Below are 23,705 nucleotides of genomic sequence, written 5' to 3'. Positions count from 1 at the left end.
CAGTTGAGATGAGAATGTGGTCTTTGCATCAAGGATGCCTACTGGGGTGGATCACAATAGGACAACCCTGAAGAATGCCAGTGAGCAGATGGTTCAGGACAGAAAAAAATTAGCTTCGGTCTCATCCAGTCAGTAGGAGAAGCAGCAACTGGAAGGAAGGGTATGGAAAGCTGATTTCCAGTAAGCGCCACTGGTAGATGGAGCAGGAATAGAGGCAAATTGACCAATAGCCTGTAGCAACGGTGAGAAACCTTCAAAATGTGTGGCTGGAGAAAATCTCCAGGAGTCAGTTGCAGCCAGGTCAAAACAGGCCTCCTAAAGGAAGGGAAGATGGACCTCAAGGTGATGCTTGTTGCTCTCAAGGAACCCTGCCTCCAGCAACTTCAGCTGCTTGAGGGTTCCCAGATAAACTTTACTCTTGACTGTGAATAGAGATGCCCTAGCCTTCCTCCGCACCATGCACCTTTTCTAGGCTCCATTCCATTCATAGTCATTTCCATGTCCTGAAATCCAGCACACCCTTCAAGGCCTGCCTCAGATGATCCCTTTTCTGTGGAATGATTCCTCTGAAAGTGTTCACTCCCTTCTATCTAGCTATGATGCACAGACTATTGGGGTAAAATCAAGAAACAACTTGGGAATTTGGGAAGGATAGATTTTGGATTGAGAACTTTTATTTTACCAAGGAATGATGTTTAAAAATGCACAAACAAAACTGTTTTCTATTTTATAAAAGTTAATGTGTTAATTTCAAAGGCAGGAAGGATATGATTTCTGAATAAACAATAGTTTTTAAGGTAGAACAGAGTTAATGCTACCAAAAAAATCTGTCTACATTTTTTTTGCATCATTTCACATTAGACTTCTGATAATTTTACTATGGGTTTAGATCCTTCTGCAGATCGTGGTATTTGGCAATCTCAACCCTGTGATAACTTATTGGTACCTCTTTGGTCCTTCTTAAGGTCCTCATCATGCTGACACTTTTTGTGTTCATGGCTGTTATGTCTATATTGGTAGGACCTAATCCTTACTTATTTGTGTATACTCTAGAGTTCTTAGCCTAGAGTCAATCCCTATGAACAATGAATAGCTGGATAGAGGTGCTGTGATGAACAAGATAGACTTGTCCAAGCACAGAAAAAATGCTAGGGGCTTTTTCAGGGAGTACTTTACTGCCCTATTTCTGAGAGTTTTACACTGAAATCAGAGCTATAGTAGATTGATTGCATTAAGGGCCCTTATTCTATACCCCTCTCTGACCCATAGTCCTTTAATCTTATAGTGCTCTACAAGGGACCCAGCCACATGACTTACTCAGAATAATTGGATGTTAGCATGCATCATGCAAATGGAGGCTTGAAAAGGTACTTGCTTATTTCTGCTTGTGCTCTTGCCATCTGCTATTGCCTTGAGAGAAATATGTTTGAGCTAGCCTGCTGGAAAATGAGATAGGTGAAAAAAGCCGAGTCGCCCCAGTCATTCTGGTTAAGGCCAACCTATATCACCTAGCAACCAGCCAACATGATGAGAAAGCCACTATTATTGGCAGGAACAATTGATGGATTGATGTGCAGCTGACAGAGACCTCTTAAGAAAGCCTAGCAAAGATTGGTTGAGCTCAGTTCAAGTTAGCTGGATCCTACGGACTTGATGAGTTTGACTAGTGTTTGTTGTTGTTTGCAACTGAAATTTTGTGGTGGTTTGTTGTGCTGCTTTATTGCGGCAATAGACAATTGATACAAGAGCCTTGGCTACAAGGTAAAACTGGGTGGTATATTAGTTTCCCAGAAATTTTGTGACAAGGAACCACAAATGGATGGCTTAGAACAACAGAAATTTGTTGCTTCACAATTCTAGAGTCTAGAAATCTGAAATGAAGGTGTCAACAGGTCTGTTCTTCCTCTAAAGGCAGTAAGAAAGGATTGTGCCATGTCTGCCTCTTAGCTTCATGCAGTCTTGGCATTCTTTGGCTTGCAGATGCATCATCCACTCCTTCATCTTCACATATGTTCTCTGGTCTTTACATCATCTTCTATCTTTGTGTGTCTGTCCGTATGTCCAAATTTGCCCCTTTTATAAAGACGCCAGTCATATTGGAATAGGGCTTATCTTAGTCCACTTTGTGCTGCTCTAACAGGGTAATTGAGACAGAGTAGTTTACAAAGAACAGAAATTTACTTTCTTATGGTTCTTGAGGCTGGTCAGTCCAAGGTCAAGGCATTGCTAGGTTTGGTTTTCTGGTGAAGGCTGCTCTCTGCTTCCAAGATGGTGCCTTGATGCTGCACCCTCTGGAGGGGAGGAATGTGGTGCTCTCACTTGGTGGAAGGTGGAAGGGCAGGCTAGTTGAATGCTGTATTAAGCCTCTTTTAATAGCGATTTAATTCTGTTCTTGCGGGAGGAGTCATTATGGCCTAATCACCTCTTAATGGTCCCACCTCTTAATTTCATCACATTGGCCATTAAGTTTCAACACCTAAATTTTGGAGAAGACACAGTCAAACCATAGCAGGGCCCATCCTAATGACCTCATTTTAACTTTATCACCCTGTTTCCAAATAAGGTCACATTCTGAGGTACTGACGGTTAGGATTTCAATATATCCTTTTTTCAGGGAGGAGGCACAATTCAGCCATAACCGGTGGCAAAGTTACAGTGAGTTATAACTGAAAGCCATGAGAACCAGTCACGTGGTATAATTTAAGCCTTCTAATACATCTCCTTCCCAAATCTCTTTCCCCAACCTGCTGGAATTATCCTATGGCCTGCCATTTTATCATAGAAAAAGTCCCTTTTAAAATATCCCTTTGGGATGTTGGAGGATCAAGATAAAAATCATTATTAGCTAACGTCTGTGTTATAAACTGAAGTGAACAAAAAGAGGACTAAGCCAGAAAAAGAAATGGGAAGAGAAAGAATTCTATAAGGAGAAAGTGGCAACTCGGTAGGCATCTCTGAGCCTGGACCTAGTGGCAGTACCTGCATCCTAGGGGGCAGCTGGGAGGAGTATGTCACCTAGGATTCATGCTCAGATTCCCGGGAGGCATTCCTGCGCTGCAATAGGGATCCTGACCCGAAAAAACCGTCTTCCAGCAAATGATTTGCTGCTGTGAATCTCTTTACTTATTCTGAGTTAATTAAGCTTATGTAAAATGCATCTCAATGTTTCCAAAACAATGCACCACAAAATACCAAAGTTTTGATGCTTAAAACCAAATTAAATAAGACAAGCATACTGCCTTTTGATGCTTCAGTGGCATAATGCTTTGTACTTTCAAACTTTCTCAGCCAACAAGAGAGGGGCTTCTAAATTTTGCAAATATACTATCAGCCAGTCCTATCAGCTTTTCTGAATTCACTGCTATAGAAGATGCTTTGTCCAGCTCCGGCTACAAATTTTCCTGCCATCTTGGTAAGATTTATTGTCTTTCAACACTAGCCTCCAGCATTTCTTGTCAAGCCATAGGCCAGGTGCAGATGAACCATTTCATTCTGGCTTTTTTCAAGTTGTAAAAATTAAACCTTCCCTCTAAGATAGGGAATTCTGCTTTGAGAGGGCCTAGAGAAGAGAATAAAGAGACTACCTACTGGCCATTCACCAGAAACCATTTGCAACCTGCAGCCAAAATGGCCTGCACATGATATGATTGCTCTGCCTACCTTCTAGCAGAACTCCAAATGTACCACTTGGCTATTCCCACAGAAACCACTCTGCTAATTTCCACAAAAGAAGCAGTACCTGGTTTGGACAGATGCCTTGTCTCTCTCTATCCTGGGCAATTTGTTAATGGTTAGGTGGATTCTGGTTCTGAAGAGGTTGGAGACAGTGATGAGTATGTGAAATGACAGATGAGTGGCTCTCCACATTGGCTGCACAGTGGAAGCACCTGTGCAGCTTTACAAATACCCGTGATGGTGAATTTTATGTGTCAGCTTTACTGGGTCATGGTGTGCAGATGATTGGTTTAACACTATTTTGGATGTTTGTGTGAGGGTGTTTTTGGATAAGAATAACATTTAAATCAATAGACTTTGAGTAAAGCTGATTGTCCTCCCTAATGTGGGTGGGCCCCATCCAGTCAGTTGAAGGCCTGCATAGAATGAAAGACTGACCTTTGGACTTGAACTGGAACATTAACTCTCTCCTGGGTCTCCAGCCTGCCAGCCTACCTGGCAGACTTTGGACTTGTCAGCCTCCGTAATCAAGTGAGCCAAATCCTTAAAATAAATCTCTCTCTATATATACACACACTATTGGTTCTGTTTCTTTGGATAACCCTGACTAATGCAATAACCGTATCTGAGCCCTTTCCCCCAGTGATTCTGATGCAATTGGTTTGGGGTTGGTCAGGGACACTCATGAGGGGGGTGTTAATTTTTATAGATCTCTGGGTGATTTTCAGGTGATACCATGGTTGACTACCACTGCCAGAGCTTCCCTCTGCCCCTAACACATAAAATGGTTCCTGGCTCAAATCACATAACCAACATCTGCGTCCTGACTTTACTGTTAATGGGCTGAATAACGTTAGGCACATGACTCAAACTTTTTGAGCCTCAGTGTTCTTATCTGTAAAGTGGGGATAACGACACCAGGACAATTTGATTGCTGTGAAGGTGAAGAGAGGTCAAATAAAATGACCTACAGAAAATCACAATCTTTTCATTTTTATTAGGTGGGATGAATGCATGCATCTTGTGTACATGTTACTTTTGTAATCACCATGCTGTATAAAACATGCCTCTGTAAGAAGGGTAGGGTTTTTTTCACCCTTAGATACTAACCTTTAGCCTCTCCTCTTGGACAAGCAGCTTGGTCTCAGCAGTTTTCCTAGTGTGGCTGAGAGCCCTGGATCTGACCTGGTTTCAGCACAATGGGGGCCAAACCAGGATGGGTGGGACCCTGGATATTTGAGATTCGGCAATTATTGTTGACTTCAGGCCTCTGTGTGGGGGCTCTGCACAAGGGGACTATCTGGGACTATGATGAAGTCATAGGTCACTTAGAAAATGTTGGTGAAACAAATTGAAATATTGTGGCCAAATCGCAGCTGCATAAGAGAGCAGGAGACATATGTGACCGATTTTCATGGTTAGCTGAGAGGTGCACCATTGCCTGGGGTGAGAGGCTTCAGTCATGCATTGGTGAAAATGATCTCCCTCCATCTCTGGCCGATGGGCAGCTTGCTGTTGATCATGTATTAATTTCAGATGGTCATGCCCCTGTTCAGGTATCAGGGTGCCTGGCTGCGAAGCACGCTCCTCCGTGTGACATTTGAGAGGGACATTTGAGAGGGTTAGGGAAACCACTTTTCCCATACTCTGTCATCTTGAGTGAAATGTATTCAGGACATGTAAAAAGCATGCCCTTTAATTTATGGCAACATAAACAAAAGCTAAGCAGCCTGAGCTGAAACTACAAGATGAGGGGGACAGGAGAAAAGTGTGGGTGTGCTTAATGCACTTCATGTCCATTCACTCATGTGCATGTGTCTGGGCAGGATGGCTGCAGAGTTTGGACCATGAATACATACTTTGCTCATGTTAAAATTGTGAAAATAGTTGGGTTTGTTTACATCCTGCATTGGAAGAGGACATTTTTAATAGCGTAAGGAAGGTGTGTCATTTGAAAGGATTGACAAGTAGGAAACCTATATTCAAACCTATATGCAGAAAAGCCTATACCAGGTGTGTACATTTTCCCCCCACACAGGAAAATAAACTATTAGATGGCAGTTGGTGGAAACCACCAAGCAAGATCTGACAGTTTTTGATGGGCCTTATTTATTCATCATATGCTTATAGGCTGCTTCTGGGTCAGGCTCTGTGCTCAACTCTAAAGGGGTATGAAGATGTGTTCATCCAATGTCTGTCCTGAAAGGATTTACATTAAAATGTGTTATAAGGCAGTAATTCACACAGTATACAAGTTTCACTTTTTACTAGTGGTGTAATTATATGTAAATTACTTTGAGACTCAGTTTCCTCTTCTGTAAAATGGATTTGATGATCATGGTAATGATGATGATCGTGATGATAATAATGATGATGGTGATAGCAAACATGTATTGAGGACTCACAACCTGCCAGGCTCACAGGCATGGAACTCAGAAGCATGGAACTTTCATGTAGTCCTCATTCAATTCTCACAATAAACCAATGAGGTAGGTTATTATTATTTTCATTTTTACATCCTTTATGGGATGTAATGAAGATTAAATGAGTTAATGTGTACAAAGCACTTAACACAATGCCTGGCATTAGGAAACTCCAGTAAGTAATTGGTAATAATCATGAATATTAAAATTTTAATTAGTGAATAGAAGCCGGTTCCCAAATAATTGTCATAGCTGCTTTAGAAGAGGTATAGGCAAAATGCTGTGAGGGTTCAGAATGGGGAGAGTAACTGTAGAAAGAACAAAGACTTCACAAGGGAGCTGGGCCTTCCAGAAAGGATGTGATCACAACAGGCAGCATGGCTACAAAGACGTGCAAGCAAAAGCACCAGCATGAACAAGGCCAAGAGGCCACATGGAGCAGGGGATGTTTGGGGCAACTGGAGTAGGCTGGTTGGCTAAAGGAGCAGGAACTATAGGAGTTAAGATTAAAAAAAAAAAAAAAGGAGGCCCTCTTGTGGAGCACCTCGGATGCATTCTAAGAGTTTACACTGAATTTGGCAGGTAGGGAGGCCACCGAAGGATTCATTATAAGTGGTGATAGCCACTGTCAGAGCTGTTTGCTTCTTGAATGCAGTCTTCCAAGAGTTACCCAGGGAACACATAAAATATTGGCAAAGCCATTGGTCCTGGGATTTAAAATGAACTCTGGGCTAGGCCACAGTCCAAAGTAGATGAGAGTTTGGTTTTAATGATGAGGATTAGGTCAGATCTGAAAACCCACAGGGGTTAGATTTAGCTGGTCTGGTCCCTGCATCAACAGCAGTGCCGATATTTTATCTGTTGTTAAAGTGATTTCACCCGTCTTTCTTCCACCCTCTTGCCTGTCTCAAGTGAGATACTTATAAGGACCAGCAAGGAGTGCCTGCACATAACACACAATGATGACAGGGCATGTGGAATGGAATTTGTATAAAACTTATCACCAAACGCTGGAGGATTCTCTCCACCCCCTCCCCACTTCCTCCATTATTTCTTAATGGGACAAAGAGTGATCCAAAAACAACCAATGAATTGTGTATTTCTTGCATGCCTTTGATATGCAAGGCACAGAGCTACAAGCTACATGTCCCTGGCCCCTCTCCCCTAGGAGCTTAGAGTTCTGGTGAAGAACCTAAAGCACAAACACTGATAGCTGTAAAGTAAAGTGGAAAGGGGTAAGAACATTTAAGGAGAGCAGCAGAGTGCTTGTGTTGGGGAGGAGGGTGCAGGTGGTAATGATGGGCCTTCTTTGGAGAAAGTCAGCACCTATCAACTGCTTATTTTGTCCTCTATATTTGAGTACACCATCTGCTGTGGGCTGTATGGTGCAGTGTCTTGATATTGGACAGACCTTGGTCTGAATCTGGGATCCACCTTTTACTAGCTCGGACTCCTCTGGTAAAATTTTTGAGCTTCGTTTTCTATAAAACGGGGATTGATATTGCAGCCATGCATTGCCTAACGATGGGGGATACATTGTGAGAAATGTGTTGTTAAGCAATTTCCTCATTATGCATACATCATAGCGTGTGCTTACACAAACTTAGATGGTATAGTCTACTACACACCTAAACTATATGCTATATCCTGGGCTACAAGCCTGCATGGCATGGTATTGTGCCAAATACTCTAGGCTACTGTAATACAATGATAAGTATTTGCGCATCTAAACATATCTAAGCATAGAAAAGATACAGTAAAAAATATGGCATAAAAGGTAAAAAAGGGTACACCTTTGTAGGGCACTTACCATGAAGGGAGCCTGTAGGACTGGAAGTTGCTCTGGGTCAGTCAGTGAGTGAGTGGTGGGTGAGCGTGAAGGTGTGGGGCATTACTGTACATGACTGTAGGCTTTATAAACACTGTATACTTAGGCTACACTAAATTTATAAAAAATTCTTTCTATAATAACAAATTAAACTTAGATTACTGCAACTTTTTTACTTTATAAACTTTTTAATTTTTTAAACTTTCTGACTCTTTTATAATAACATTTAGCTTAAAACACAGACACATGATATAGCTGTACAAAAATACTTTCTTTATATCCTTATTCTATAAGCTTATATTCTATTTTTAAACTTTGTTTTTTCTACTTTTTAAACTTTCTTTTGTTAAAAACGAAGATAAAGACATACATATTGCAGAGCCTAGCCTAGGCTAGGCTGTCATCTGTAGTGGCAGCTCTCCCTAGATGCAGCACCCCACTCATGTTAGTAACGTGGGTGTCGATTGAGCTACACACATCCTCCACACTCAGTTTAACGGGGCTGACTTAGGCCACGTGCCTACTTCTGAATCAGGAACAATTTTCATAAGTTCCTATGCCAATTATTGGCAAACTGTGTGACCTTGTGTAAGTCACTTAACCTCTCTGTGCCTAATTTTAAAAAAATACGTCAAATTGACTTCACAATAGTATCTGCCTTATACTGGTCTTGTCAGAATTTAATGAATAGTGGTTAGCTTAGATCAGCTATTTTTCAAACCATCTTCAGCAGCCTAGTGCTAAGTCATGAAGTAAATTTAGTGGACTGTGACTAGCTTGAAAACCAAACCAAACCAAACCAAACCAAACCAAACAAACAAACAAAAACCAAGATAAGACCAGAGCAGATTGCATACGATAAAGCTAAATATTGTTTCATGAAACTCTTGTTTACATTTTGTATGTGTTTGTAAGTGTATTTGGTTGTGATGGAAAACAATTAATATACTGCTTAATGAAGAAATTTGAGAAACATTAGCTTGAGCCAATGAGGGTGAATGGCTGAGGCCGGAATCATTCCTTTAATCAGGGCATTGTGAGGAGAGAAGGAATAGATGAAAGGGAAAAATACAAATTGCAAACCCCTTCTCTGGGGTTTACCAAGTGCCAGGCATTGACTTAAGAGCCTTAGGTATATTATACAGCATTGTTGGAGATAGACAACTTTAGCAACCCCATTTTGCAGATGAGAAAACTGTGGGAGAGAAGTAACTTAGCAATGCCATATTGTTAGTAGTGGTGGAGCTAGGTTCAAATTCTTTGATGTTCTCTCCAGCCTAAGGTCATGTAGAAGAGTCCATGGAAGGGAGGGGTTGGAAAGAACATCAAAGAAGGGCTTTTCATGATTGCAAATTGGTCTTTCCAAAGCTGTGTTCCTAATAATAGCTACTGTTTGTTCCAAGTTGTATATTTAGTCAGACTATGTTTCTGGAGCTGCTGTAACAAAGTAACATAGACTGGATGATTTAGAAAAAACAGACATTGGGGCAGGCGCTGTGGCTCATGCCTGTAATCCCAGCACTTTGGGAGGCCAAGATGGGCAGATCCCAAGGTCAGGAGTTCGAGACCAGCCTCGCCAACATGGTGAGACCCCATCTCTACTAATAAAATACAAAAATTAGCCGGGCGTGGTGGTGGGTGCCTGTAGTCCCAGCTACTCAGGAGGCTGAGGTGGGAGAATCGCTTGAACTGGGAGGTGGAAGTTGCAGTGAGCAGAGATCACGCCACTACAGTCCAGCCTGGATGAAAGAGTGAGACTCTGTCTCAAAAAAAAAAAATAAATAAAATTAAAAAATAAAAAAAAGAAAAAAAAATGCATTGATTTCTAACAGTTTTGAAAGCTTGAAGTCCAAGATCAGGGTGCCAGAATGGTCAGGTTCTGGTGAGGGCCTGCTTCTGGGTTGCAGACTGCTATATTCCCATTATATTCTCACATGGTGGAAAGAGGGTGAGAGAGCTCTCTGGGGGCCTCTTTTATAAAGGGATTAATCCCATTCACGAGGCCTCCACTATCATGACCTAATCACCTCACCTTCTAGACTATCACCTTGAGGGTTTCAACAGACGAATTTTGGGAGGACGCAGACCTTTAGTCCACTGCATCACGTTATCCTCAAAAGACCTTTCAGCACATAGTCAAGTTTTTCAAAGGCTCTGAGTACATGTGGGGTGACACTGGTTGGAGACAAACATAATTTCCTTTAAAACACATCTCTGTTCCCCTGAGGTGTGGGAGGTAATGTTTTCATAATGCATTCAGAAATACACAGTACTAGCCACTGAGAGCATATGGGAGAATGGAGGGAGGCTCCGTTTGATTCTGATGTTTAGAAGATACTCCGATCTCTTTCTGGGGTATTTGGAAGGGAAATGGGAGGACTGAACAAAGTGACCTTCACATGCCCTGGTATAGGTAGGAACAACAAAGCAATCCCCTGAAAGAAGCCTGACCTCATTTTATATAGGGTCATCTTGGCAGGCTAATCTAATACAGTAGAGGAAGAATTTTTAAAAAGAGTCCCAAGAGGGCTAATAAAATGGCTTTGAATTTCATTATGTTTGAGAGACGGGCACTAATTCAATTAGCCACAAAATGAGTATTTTCTACCCCTTCTGTTCGAAGCAGTTCTGAAGATAGACTGCCTCTAAGCAAATGCTGAGCTGCCTTTTAAAATAGTCTTCCTCCTAAAGACAAACAGTCCTTGTCAAAATTGATCCGGCTCCTGAACTGTTACTTTCTTCCTCTGTGAAATGCAGATCATAGTGGTGCTAGCTCACTGGTTTGGTGGGAGGATTATGCATTTAGCTCAGCACTGGGCACAAAGTAGCCACTCGATAAATGACAGCTATTGTTATCAGTTCTTATGGTAGTGATCTTGTAACCACAAAACAACAGAGACTTTCATTTTTCTTTGGAGGATCTTTCCTTTTTCCCAATGTTTTTACTTTTCCAGGCTTCAAGGATCTTAGTCAGTGACTATAGGGACAGTACATGGGAGAGAATTAAAAACAAGGATAAATGATATTTCACTTGAAATGCACAGCAAAGTTTAAAGGGAATGGAAGAATAGAAAGAGGTAAAATTTGCTCTATCAGACTTTTCAGAGAATTCGGAAAAGACCTCAGTAAAATAGATTAATTAAACTACAAGGCCACGCACGGTGGCTCACTCCTGTAATCCCAGCACTGTGGGAGGCTTAGGCAGGCGAATCATCTGAGGTCAGGAATTCAAGACCAGCCTGGCCAACACGGTGAAACTCTGTCTCTACCAAAAATACAAAAATTAGCTGGGCGTGGTGGTGCACACCTGTAATTCCAGCTACTCGGGAGACTGAGACAGGAGAATCACTTGAACCCCAGACGTGGAGTTGCAGTGAGCCGAGATTGGGCCAACTGCATCCCAGCCTGGGCGACAGAGCGAGACTCTGTCTCAAAAAACAAACAAAACACTACAGTTTTGTTCATTCACTTGCCATTTACTCATATTTACATATTGAAGTCTTGTGTATTGGTCAGCTTAAGCTAAGGTATTCTGGAGTAGCAAATAATGCCTAAATCTCAGTGGCTTAGAACACAGGTTTACTTGTTGTATGAGATGACAAGATTTAGAAACTACTTGTCTGAATTGTTAAATATTTATTGAATTCCTATTTGTCATTCCTGGTTTTGTGGGGTAGGGAATCATAGATTTTTAAGACATGGTTTCTAGTCTTTGGTAGTTAATTGTAGTGGCAGAAATTATATAGTAGAAGGTCCCCTATCCAAAGCATCTGGGGTTTGGAGTCTGTTGGTTCATCCAAAATAATGGTGTAAGATTATACCCAGAACAAAAATACACATGTCTTCCAGATCAAATATCAAAACGTCTTTCCATCGTAAACCAATTTAGTCATGATAAGTCAGCACCACTTGAAAGAGATAGTGGAAAAAAGCAAAGAGATAGTGCAAAAGTGAAGTCTCTTTACAGTCGAATAAATATATATTGTCATTTCCATAGAGCACAGAAAAAAAAAGAGAATGCTAGAATGAGATTATATGACAAAGAAACAGTCATTCCTAATATCAAGCATCTTTCTCAGGCTCTTCTAACAACATTTTGTAGAATTTATAATATGGCGATGAAAATTATTTCTTTATGTTTAAATTGACAAATAATTGTATATATTTATGACATACAACACAATGTTTTGAAATATGTATACATTATGGAATGGCTAAATCAAGCTAATTAACATGTGTTACTGCACATGCAACATTTAATTGTGGTGAGAACATCTAAAATCTACTGTCAGTAATTTTCAAGTATATAATACATTGTTATTAACTATACATATGGTAATTTTTAATTTGCATGAATTCTCCTTAATAGCAGGGATCCTGTCTTATTTTTGTACTCCATGGCACCAAATCTGTTCTTAGTATAGTACTGAATAAATGTTTGATGAGCATATGAAAGGATAATTTAATATAACATTAATTATGTGAGTAGAATAATATCCAAAGAGTCAATCCTCCTTTCTACATGTTTAGCTTTCTCCCAGAGACAGACTTAGGCCTTGGGAGAGGGGAGAATCTACCTCGGCTGAATTTCCAAATGACATGGCCAGCTTTCTTAAAAATGCATTTCTATTCCATTCCATTCCATTACGTACTTTGTTATGATCTTTGGCTGTCTTTTTGAACCTTATGACAAATCCTCATGGAGCACATATCTTTGAAAGGGAATGTGTGCCAAGGAGAAGAGAGACAGAATTCTACATGCCACCCTAAGTCTTTTTTCTTTTTTCTTTCTTTCTTTCTTTTTTTTACTGTCTAGAAGGTCAGCTAGAAACCCCAGTTTTGTGGGGAGGAATTTTTCCAAATCTAAAAAGTACTGCAGAGCACATCAATCCTATCTCCAGCTTTTCCCTAGAATTTATTTTTTCCCTTATCAGTACATTTAAACCCTGCTGTTTCCAGTGTATTTATTTGTGAAATGGATTTAATTCTGTTCCTGTAAAGGCTTTAGAAAGTCTGTCAGGGGCACACAATGCTTAAGAATGATGTTAAAATTTTAAAAGTGATTTATGTGACCCTGAGGCCAAATGGCACAGCCTGCAAATGTGATAAATCTAGCAAATAAATAAACAAATAAATAAATAAACATAAATGCCTTTGAGGAGGCCACTGGCCAATAGGCAGCTCTGTAGTTGGCGTTTAGTTTTACAAGAGCACTTGTTAATCCCACATGCTCAGGACAGTTATAAGGGTTTCATTTCCTCCCTAGACCTTAATGCCTCCCGGGTGTGTGGAATAGAACACTTTATTTGAGCCTGGAATCGTGAATGTACTCGCTATAAGAAGATAACTTCATGATATTGATATCACCAGTAGGGGTTTATTTACCTTGAAGTTAGGAACCATGACCTACACAGCTCTTTGCACAGAGCTTTTTACACAGTGTGTATTCTACAAACATGTATTAAATGAATGAATGATTGCTGTATCTCCAGCACTGGGCACAGTATTTAGCAACATGGAAAGCACTCAATAAATGATTGCCACATAAATAAATAAATAAAAGAATTGTGCAAATCACAGTGTCAGCAGGTATTTCTATCTTCAATACTCTTGCATGTCAGAGATAGGCAGTATTGAGGTCTTTTTGGTGGCTTACTGTTATTATTTGAAAATTTCAGTGTTGAGGCCGGGCGCGGTGGCTCAAGCCTTTAATCCCAGCACTTTGGGAGGCTGAGACGGGCGGATCACGAGGTCAGCAGATCGAGACCATCCGGGCTAACACGGTGAAACCCCGTCTCTACTAAAAATACAAAAAATTAGCCGGGCGCGGTGGCGGGCGCCTGTAGTCCCAGCTACTCGGGAGGCTGAGGCAGGAGAATGGCGTGAACCCGGGAGGCGGAGCTTGCAGTGAGCTGAGATCCGGCCACTGTACTCCAGCCTGGGTGACAGAGCGAGACTCCGTCTCAAAAAAAAAAAAAAAAATTCAGTGTTGAAAGGTACTGAGATAAGACTGTGGAAGGGGTGGGAGGATGAATGACTAGAGAGAGAGAAAAAAGAGCAAAATTAAATACCAACCTTCCTTCCTTCCTTCCTTCCTTCCTTTCTTCCTTCCTTCCTTCCTCTCCCTCTTTCTTTCTTTCTTTCTTTCTTTCTTTCTTTCTTTCTTTCTTTCTTTCTTTCTTTCTTTCTTTCTTTCTTTCTTTCTTTCTTTCTTTCTTTCTTTCTTTCTTTCTTTCTTTCTTTCTTTCTCTCTCTCTCTCTCTCTCTCTCTCCCTTCCCTTCCTTCCCCTCCCCTCTCCTCCCCTCCCCTCCCCTCCCCTCCCTTCCCCTTCCATTCCCTCCCTCTGTCTCCTCTCTCCCTCCCTCCCTCCTTCTTTCTTTCCATCCATCCACAAACACATGTGTAAAACTAGCTGTTAAAATTCATTAATTAGGCCAGGTGCAGTGGCTCACACCTATAATCCCAGCACTTTGAGAGGCTGAGGTGGGCGCTGGAAGGCCGAGGCGGGCGGATAACGAGGTCAGGAGTTTCAGACCAGCTTGACCAACATGGTGAAACCCCATCTCTACTAAAAACACAAAAATTAACTGGGTGTGGTGGCACGTGCCTGTAGTCCCAGCTACTCGGGAGGTTGAGGCAAGAGAATCGCTTGAACCCGGGAGGCAGAGGTTGCAGTGAGCTGAGATCACGCCATTGCACTCCAACCTGGAAGACAGAGCGAGACTCCGTCTCAAAAAAAAAAAAAAAAAAAAAAAAAATTCACTAATTAATGTGGAAAGCTATTAAATCTACCTCCCTATCTGCCTCTATCTTTATCTATGTGTGTCTGGACCCTTCTCCTGAAGCAAGACCCCACAGTTCAAGTACTGTTGGCCATTTCCACTTGTATGTCCACAGACAGCCTAATCTCTGTCATTTGTCTTTGAGAGCTGAGCAGTTGGTTTGTGATTTAAGTTAATGGTTTGTTTCCATCTCAGGATCCACCTTGGACAAGGACTTCTCTATTTCAATGACCCTCCCTGGCCCCTGTTTTATATAAAATTTTTGGTGGGATCCTTCCCAGGCATGTTGTAGAGGTTATCTATGTAAAACTTCTTCCCACCAGTTCTTTTGCTCAAAAACTTTCAATAGCTTCTCATTATTTATAGGTTAAAATTCAAATACTCCAGCCTGGTTTTAAGACCCTGTGTAACCTCCCTTTGGAACTGTCTTTACTCTATTGTCAAGCCCCCTTCCACTAGCTTTGCCCTCGCTCACCCCAGAGGCCGCTGTTCTTTCCGTTTCCCCCCAGAGACACTCACTGAACATCCTGCTACATGCCAAGCTCTGATATAGGATCTTATTTGTTCTTCCCCTGTTTACTAGATGCAGGAATGCCACCCACCTCCTTCTCAGCTAAGCTAAATCTTAATCATCCTTTAAGGCCCATCTCAAATCTTTCCTTCTCTGAGAAGGCTGCCTTGACAATTCCAGTCTATAGTCCTTCCTTCTTTATTTGAGCTTATCTCTTCCAATATTGTATTAACCTATTTTTTATTTTTATTTTTTATTTTTTATTTATTTATTTTTTTTGAGACGGAGTCTCACGCTGTTGCCCAGGCTGGAGTGCAGTGGCGCGATCTCGGCTCACTGCAAGCTCCGCCTCCTGGGTTCACGCCATTCTCCTGCCTCAGCCTCCTGAGTAGCTGGGACTACAGGCGCCCGCCACCGTGCCCGGCTAATTTTTTGTATTTTTAGTAGAGATGGGGTTTCACTGTGGTCTCGATCTCCTGACCTTGTGATCCTCCCGCCTCGGCCTCCCAAAGTGCTGGGATTACAGGCTTGAGCCACCGCGCCCGGCCTGTATTAACCTATTTTTTAATGTTTCTCTTTTCTCCAAATTGTACTATCTGTTTCCATGGGGGAAGAATTCTGTCACAGCCTTTTAATGCTTTTTTAGTGCTGATTGCTCGGTGAAGTCACTTATTAACTGTGGGCTAATTGATTGTGTAAATACTTTTAACAGTTTGAACCTCATTGTTTGCTAAATTTGTATCATTTAACAATCAGAAAAATGTGCCACCAAGGCACAAATTATCTCTCATACTAAAAATTTAATTATCAGGATCCATGCAGACATTTTTGCATGTGGCCATTTAAAACATACATTCACCCTTTTCACTCTCTTTACTCTTTTAAAATTTCTAGAATGTTGGTAAAAAGACATATCATGAAAATTAGTCTACTTTGGAGGCTTGAAAAAGATTGAAGAAAAGTCTGCCCAGGACTAAATCTTTCTCTTGTCTTTTGTGAAAGAGTGGAAGGCTCTTAAGGCAAGATCCTGTTTCTCAGGAGGCTAGTCACTTCTCTCCATTGACTAACTGTGCAGGCTTGGATAAATCTCCCAGCTGCTTGTGGTTCGTTGTCCTTTGTTCTCATCTTTAAAAAGGGGACAATACCACTAGCTGGGCCTGAGATCATGTAATGCTCAGGAAAATGTTTTCTAAATTTTTTTTTTTTTTTTTTTTTAGAAAGAGGGTGTTACTCTGTTGCCCACGTTGGTCTTGAACTCCTGGCCTCAAGTGATCCTCCTGCCTTAGCCTCTCAGAGTGCTGGGATTACAGGTGTGAACCACCATGTTGTCCCAGGAAAATGTTCAAAAACTGTAAAGTACAATTTTGATGTTAGGTTTTATTGTGGCCACTGCCAAATTACCATCTCCCTCACCTTACCACCTTTGTCACCATCTGCTTTCAACCCAGTCCTCAAGATGAGAAATGTCCATTGGAGCTGATGACATTTTATAGGAGCCAACAGTATGGCATTTGCCAAGTGTAAATGGTTCATATGCCACATCTTTTTATTTTGGTAAGTTGCAAGTTCTGAGAAATTGAGTGGGGCTGATCATTCCTCTCTCTCTTGCTGTACTGCTATCCCTTCTGGTTTTGTGGCTCCAGCTCCCACTGCTGCAGTGGGCTTTTGGGTGATAGAAATGTCTCTTTGGAATGATTAGAGAGATTTAGTTTAACAATGTGAACAGCTGGTCCTGATGTACCATATTTTGTTGAACCTACAATACCATCAATTGTAAAACACACCATCATTTCGTAAATCACCAGGAAAGGCAAAAGTGCTGCCAACTTTAAAGCATGACACACCACTGATTACAAGATGCATCCCTATTTCAGAGTGATTAAAATGTGAAAAATGAGTGTCTGAGAATTGGTCAAATTACAGCAAGATTATTGTTGCAAGCATCTGCTTTGAGTCCTCTGAGCCTGGTCATGGCAGATCCTGGAGTCTACCTGCCCTTGCCTCAGCCTCCACTGCAGCCATAGCACTGCTGAGCACCCCTATGCTGAGTTGCAACTGACTGGCCTCTTGCTTCTCCCAGGTCTTTTATCCTGTGAGGGCAGTGGTGGAGTTGCTGGTGGAGACTAATCAGAGGTGTGCAAAGAATGCAAAGCCCAGGAGATGGTATGCTTTCTATTATGACCTGCAATACCTCCTTCAGTCTCCTTGTTTCTATGGTAAATCAGTATGGTAGGAAGTTGCCCCAGAGGCAGTCGCTTCCAGCTCCAAGGAGGCATGTCGCCTGGCTTATAGGTTCTGTTATCCAGAGGTGCTGGAAGGTCAGATGCCCATGTGAATTTTTTCCCAGGCCTGAGGAGTTCTTATATGGTAAGAGTTCATCCTGTAATTACAGATGGGAGGCTGAGAAGCCTCCTTATTTAGTACACCTAGGGGTCATTTTAATTTGAGTTTTACTTCTGGCAAAATAAGAGTTCATCTTAGGTTGCTTTCAAAGTGACAAATAATCCGATGCCCTGGCCTTGGGCCTAAGAGCAAAGTGGTTTTCTTTTTTCTCCGAGATAGAATCAGGGCTGGAGGGGACCAGAAGGTTCAAAGCTATTTGAAGCAAAAGGCATGATCCCTGCCCTTGTATGTAGGGAGGTGGGATCACCCAGGTTCTCAGGTGTCACCACCAACTGCAGATATTTCAGCACCTCTTTTCCTCCAAATGTCTTGGGTTTCAGACAGGGAGGTAACCAGACCCTTCACATTTGCTACAGTAATGCTGTTTCAGGCCCTGTTCCTTGACCTTAGAAGTCACCTGCTCCTCTTGAAGTATTATCACCCTCTGGGGTGAGACATCTACTATCCAGATTTTGCTCACAATATTGGGAATAATTTCTAGCTCAAACTCGTCATTGTTTTGTGTGGATCTTGCTTTGGGTAGCAAACTCTTTTCATTCACATGATGGATTAGAAGGTCCTGTTGGCATGGTAAGAAGTTGCCCCACAAGCAGACCCTTCCAGCTCCACGGAGGCAAGTTGTTGGGCTTATGTGTCCTCTTATGCTAGAAGATCAGGTGCCCACTTGAAGTCTTTCCCAGCCCTGAGTAGCTCCTATTTGGTAAGGGTTCATCTGTGACATGTGAAGTTAGGAGGCTGAAGATAAGAGGTTTTAATCTCTTCACAGTCTTTCTGTCCACTGTGTGTCTCTGTTCTCTAACCACTTAAGAATGGGGGACTTTCAGAGGCTTTCCAGTCCTATATCAATCAACCGAACTCTTTAGCATAACACTGACAGCTGTACTAGTCAGGACCTTTTTTTAGCTCAAACTAGCTCAAGGCAAAAGGGCACTGAATGACTCATGTAACTGAAAAGTCCAGGGAAAGATCTGAAGCTTCAGGCACAGGTGGATCGAGGGAATCACATAATACTCTCAGGGCTCTCTCTGTCTTTTGCTGTATCTTAGTTCCTGGTTCTTCATTGTCATAGCTTCATTTTACAGACAGTATCTTTCTAGATAATAGGAAAGATGACTGCTAACATCTCAAATTTATATCCTTTCAACCTCAGATAAAAGAGCCATTTCCTTTTTCTGATATCCTTACATTAATCCAGAAAGCCCTGATTGACCCTGCTCGGATCTTGTTTTAACCCCCGAAGTAGTCATTAATGTCTGTTCTAATGATCTTCATCATTAACACCTGTTCTAATGATCTTCATCTGAGCCACGTGCTCACCCCCATGACTGTGGGTGTCTGGACACAGTGATGATATCCTCGCTGGGACTGCACACAGTGAAGGAGCAGCTCTCTAAAGACGGTATGGCTGGTAGACAGACAAACAGCAGGTCTATCAAGGTCTTTTACTCCTTGGCTCTTTCTGCTTGCCCAGCTCTTCCCAGGACTTCCCTAGACTCATACCCACCAAACACACTGGACTACTTCATGCCTTCATCTTAACACCTTTTTTCTTTACTTTCTATGCTGTTTGGATTTTTTTTGTTTTTGTTTTTGTTTTTGTTTTTGTTTTTGTTTTGAGATGGAGTCTCACTCGGTTGCCCAGGCAGGAGTGCAGTGGTGTGATCTTGGCTCACTGCAAGCTCCGCCTTCCAGGTTCACGCCATTCTCCTGCCTCAGCCTCCTGAGTAGCTGGGACTACAGGCGCCCGCCACCACGCCTGGCTAATATTTTGTATTTTTAGTAGAGACGGGGTTTCACCACATTAGCCAGGATGGTCTTGATCTCCTGACCTCGTGATCTGCCCGCCTCAGCCTTCCAAAGTGCTGGAATTACAGGCCTGAGCCACTGCACCAGCCTTGGATTTTTTTTTCTTCCCCTTCTATACTTATGCAAATTTTTCTCAGTCTTCGAGGCTTAATCAAAATGCTGCTTCCTTCAAAACTCTTACCTATACTCCAAGTTCTTCCACTTTGCCACCAAAGGATTTGGCTGACAGAACTTTTGGAGAGTTTGTTTAATCTTCCCTCTATTTGGAGTTACTTGTTTACATGTCTACAATGTCAAGATTACTCTAAGCATCTAGCATTCTTCCAGTGTCACATAGGAGACAGGCAATACACATATGTTGGTTGGAGAAGCATTCTTTCAAGGTCTTTTTTTTTTTTTTGAGAGGATTCGATGTATTAAATCTACCCAAATGCGTGCGTGCACGCACGCGTGCACACACACACACACACACACAGGCTCCGTATATATAATACCTGCTTCATGATACATACACAGGATTTTTGAATATTCCCAGCAATACACTGGAAATAACACTGTTAGCTTAGTTATAAGCACACTGTCTTATCTGATGACTTTTTAATCTCTGGGTTAGGGAGGATGACGAGTTGCGAATGGGGTTGTGGGAGAAAATCTGTCAAGTGAAAAACCTGGGTGTGCTGTAGGAACGAATGTAGGACAGACATGCGTCCTCCCTGGAGAAAGAGCGAGAGCTAGGGGAAGGAAGTTGAGCATAAAGGCAAGAATGCAGCCTCCAGGTTAGAAGTTGGGTTCTGCTGCTTGTTAGCTATATGATCTTGGGCAAGTTGACTAACATCTCTGTGCCTCAGTCTCTTCTTTGTAAAGCAGTGATACTAAAGCATTTATGTCATAGGACTATTGTGAGAATAAAACAAGATAATGCATGTGGAATACTTGACACATTACCTGGCTTCTAATAGGGGCTCACATAGGAGTTTGGCTCCCCCAGCCTCAAAGTCTAGGTACAAGTAAGGTACCTGTTTTTTTTTTTTTCAGGGTAGTCAGGTCAACCTCACTGTCTAATGACCAGAATGATGGATGCACTGAAAGGGTGGAATATGTGGATGGTTAGAGGTCAGTTATCTCTGTTGATAGCAACACTGGCAGCAGCAGTTTTTATTTCCACTGCATCTGAAATGTGCAGTCAACTTGAAGAGAGAAGGGCAGAAGCCCCCTTTGACCACATGACACCCAGTGTGTGGAGGATCCCCTGTCCCTGGTTGAAGGTCTACCTGTTGAGGGGAGGAAACCAAGCCATTTTATGAATGAACTCTGTACCTATTTATAATAGCATAACTGTAGACACTACAGGAAAGGAATCCTAGAATAGAGTCCACTGCTAGATGAGACAACTCCAGGAACTCTGCTTTTTATTACTCCTTTTATGATGCCCATCATCCCCTGTATTCAAATGCTTTTCATGTTTGTATAGAACAGCTACAATGCTTCACCCAGACCAATGCACATCCCATGGAGAGGAAGACACATATGTGATTCATTTTCTTCAGGGTGAAGTTTAAGGATTTACCTAAGGACCCAAGAATGTCATGAGGTAATTTTTCAAAGCGCAACAGGTGGTGTGGTGATTATCAATTGGCGGGCTCACCTCGTCTTCCACTAATTGGCTATGGGTTTGCATTTCCAACCAGTGACCTACCGTGTTAATAATGTGTTGGAATCTTTAAGGAGAGGAAGCAGCACTGCTTCACTAGTAAACAGATGGCCTGAACATGCTTATTACCGGTGCAGCACTTCTGGATACCGAGAGAGTCGTCCTAACGAGCCAAGGCTTCCCTGAATCATAGAATGTGGGCATGGGGTCAGGTTGGGGGGCACTTTAATTGTTATCTAGGCAGGTGAGCCATTTTGCCAGTGAAGAACCAAAGAAGCAACACTGACTGTCCACAATTCCCAAAGCACTTTATTTTTCTTTTCACATTAAGATTTATCACATTGCATTGTGATATCTAGCCCTCTGTATCAGGTCAGAGTCTTTCTGCTGCAAGTGACCGAAAACTCAGCTCGAATTACTTTCATCACAAAAAAAAGGACTTCATTGACTCAGTAACCAAAAAGTTTAGCTGGCCCCAGTCTCTCCATTTCTCAGTCTCACCTTCCTTCACACTGGCTCCATTGTTCTGGCATGCTTTAACTGGTGAGGACAAGTGGCTACCACTAGCCTAGACATAGATCGTCACAGCTCCAAATCCAGAGGGGAAAAAGAGGCCCTTCTCTCTGCCAGACTGGTTCAGATGGGCTCAGAAGCACTCCTGAACCAATCTTGTAGCTCTGATTGGCCAGGCCTAGGCTACCCTATGAAGCTGTGCATGGAGTCTGTCCAATCTAAACTGCAATGACTGAGACTAGGAGGAGGATAGGTCCTCAAATGATACTTGGGGAACCATTATTAGAAGAAGGAAGAATAGATGTTGGGTAATGCAGAAAAAAAATCCCATTGCCCTCCCTGCCTAGAACTTACTATAGAAAGACAATGTCTGAAGCTGGACATGGTGGCTCATGCCTGTAATCCCAGCACTTTGGGAGGCCGAGGTGGGTGGATCACGAAGTCAGGAATTTGAGACAAGCCTGGCCAAGATGGTGAAACCCCGTCTCTACTTAAAATAATAATAAAAAAAATAGCCAGGTGTGGTGGTGCACGCCTGAAATCCCAGCTACTTGGGAGGCTGAGGCAGGAGAATCACTTGAACCTGAAAGGAGCTGGGCACATTCCTCAGCCCCGGGCTCAAAACTCCCTGAGCCTAGTACAAACACATCCCATCCTCCCATCCCACCACATACCACCATATATCTCTCCAACTCCCTGAGCCCAGTACAAACACCCCCTGGAAAGTCTCCGATAAAGGGACAGCTGTTCAAGGTTACTGAAAGCGCGGGCGCCAAAAGAATTTCTTTGTTCCCCTGCAACTTTCGGGCTATGAAAAGCAAACGCTCGCATTGTTCGGGGCCCTCTTATATACTGTGGAATGGAGGGACCAAGTTCGAACTTGTAGTAAAGATCCTTGCCGCTTGGCTTTGACACTGGACTCTGGTGGTCTTCTTTGGGGAACAAATGGTCTGGGCATAACAAACCCTGGAGGCAGAGGCTGCAGTGAGCTGAGATCGCGCCACTGCACTCCAGCCTGGGCAATGGAGTGAGACTCTGTCTCCAAAAAAGAAAAACAACAAAAACAAAACAAAACAAACAAACAAACAAACAAAAAACAACTGCCTGGTGCTCATGCCCAGAAATGGATATCCTAACATTAATCCAGAAAGCCCTGACTGACCCTGCTCGGATCTTGTGTTCATCCCCGGACCAGTCGTTAATGTCTTTTCTAATGATCTTCATCATTAACACTTGTTCTAATGATCTTCGTCTGAGCCATGTGCTCACCCCCACTACTGTGGGTGTCTGGACACAGCGATGATATCCTCGCTGGGACTGCACACAGTGAAGGAGCAGCTCTCTAAAGACGGTATGGCTGGTAGACAGACAAACAGCAGGTCTATCAAGGTCTTTTACTCCTTGGCTCTTTCTGCTTGCCCAGCTCGTCCTAGGACTTCCCTAGACTCATACCCACCAAGCACAATGGACTACTTCATGCGATGAAAACCTGCCTTCATCTTAACACCTTATTTTCTTTACTTTTTATGCTGTTTGGATTTTTTTTTTTTTTTTTTGAGACGAAGTCTCACTCTGTCACCCAGGCTGGAGTGCAGTGGTGCGATCTGGGCTCACTGCAAGCTCTGCCTCCTGGGTTCATGCCGTTCCCCTGCCTCAGCCTCCCAAGTAGCTGGGACTACAGGCACCTGCCACCACGCCCCGTTAATATTTTGTATTTTTAGTAGAGTTGCGGTTTCACCGTGTTAGCCAGGATGGTCTCGATCTCCTGACCTTGTGATCTGTTTGCCTTGGCCTCCCAAAGTGCTGGTATTACAGGCAAGCCCGGCTGGCTCATGATCTTCTCAAGTAGGCCCCTGTGTGTGTTGTTCCCCTCTTTATGTCCTTGTTTTCTCATCATTTAGCTCCCACTTATAAGTGAGAACATGCGGTATTTGGTTTTCTGTTCCTGTGTTAGTTTGTTAAGGATAAGGTGGGCTGAATTCTCAGTCTCTTTCATGCTGTCTCCTATTAATGACATAGTTGTCCTAGAAAGGTTGGGGATCGTCTATGTTTTTAGCATTTTGTCCCTTCCATTTAAATCATTTATTTAGAGAAAATATTCTAACTTTGCTG

This window comes from Macaca thibetana, chromosome 3 (genome assembly GCF_024542745.1).
Source record: "Macaca thibetana thibetana isolate TM-01 chromosome 3, ASM2454274v1, whole genome shotgun sequence".
Lineage (NCBI taxonomy): Eukaryota > Metazoa > Chordata > Mammalia > Primates > Cercopithecidae > Macaca > Macaca thibetana.
The sequence above is the reverse complement of the archived record's forward strand: the minus strand, read 5'-3'. Positions refer to the sequence as shown.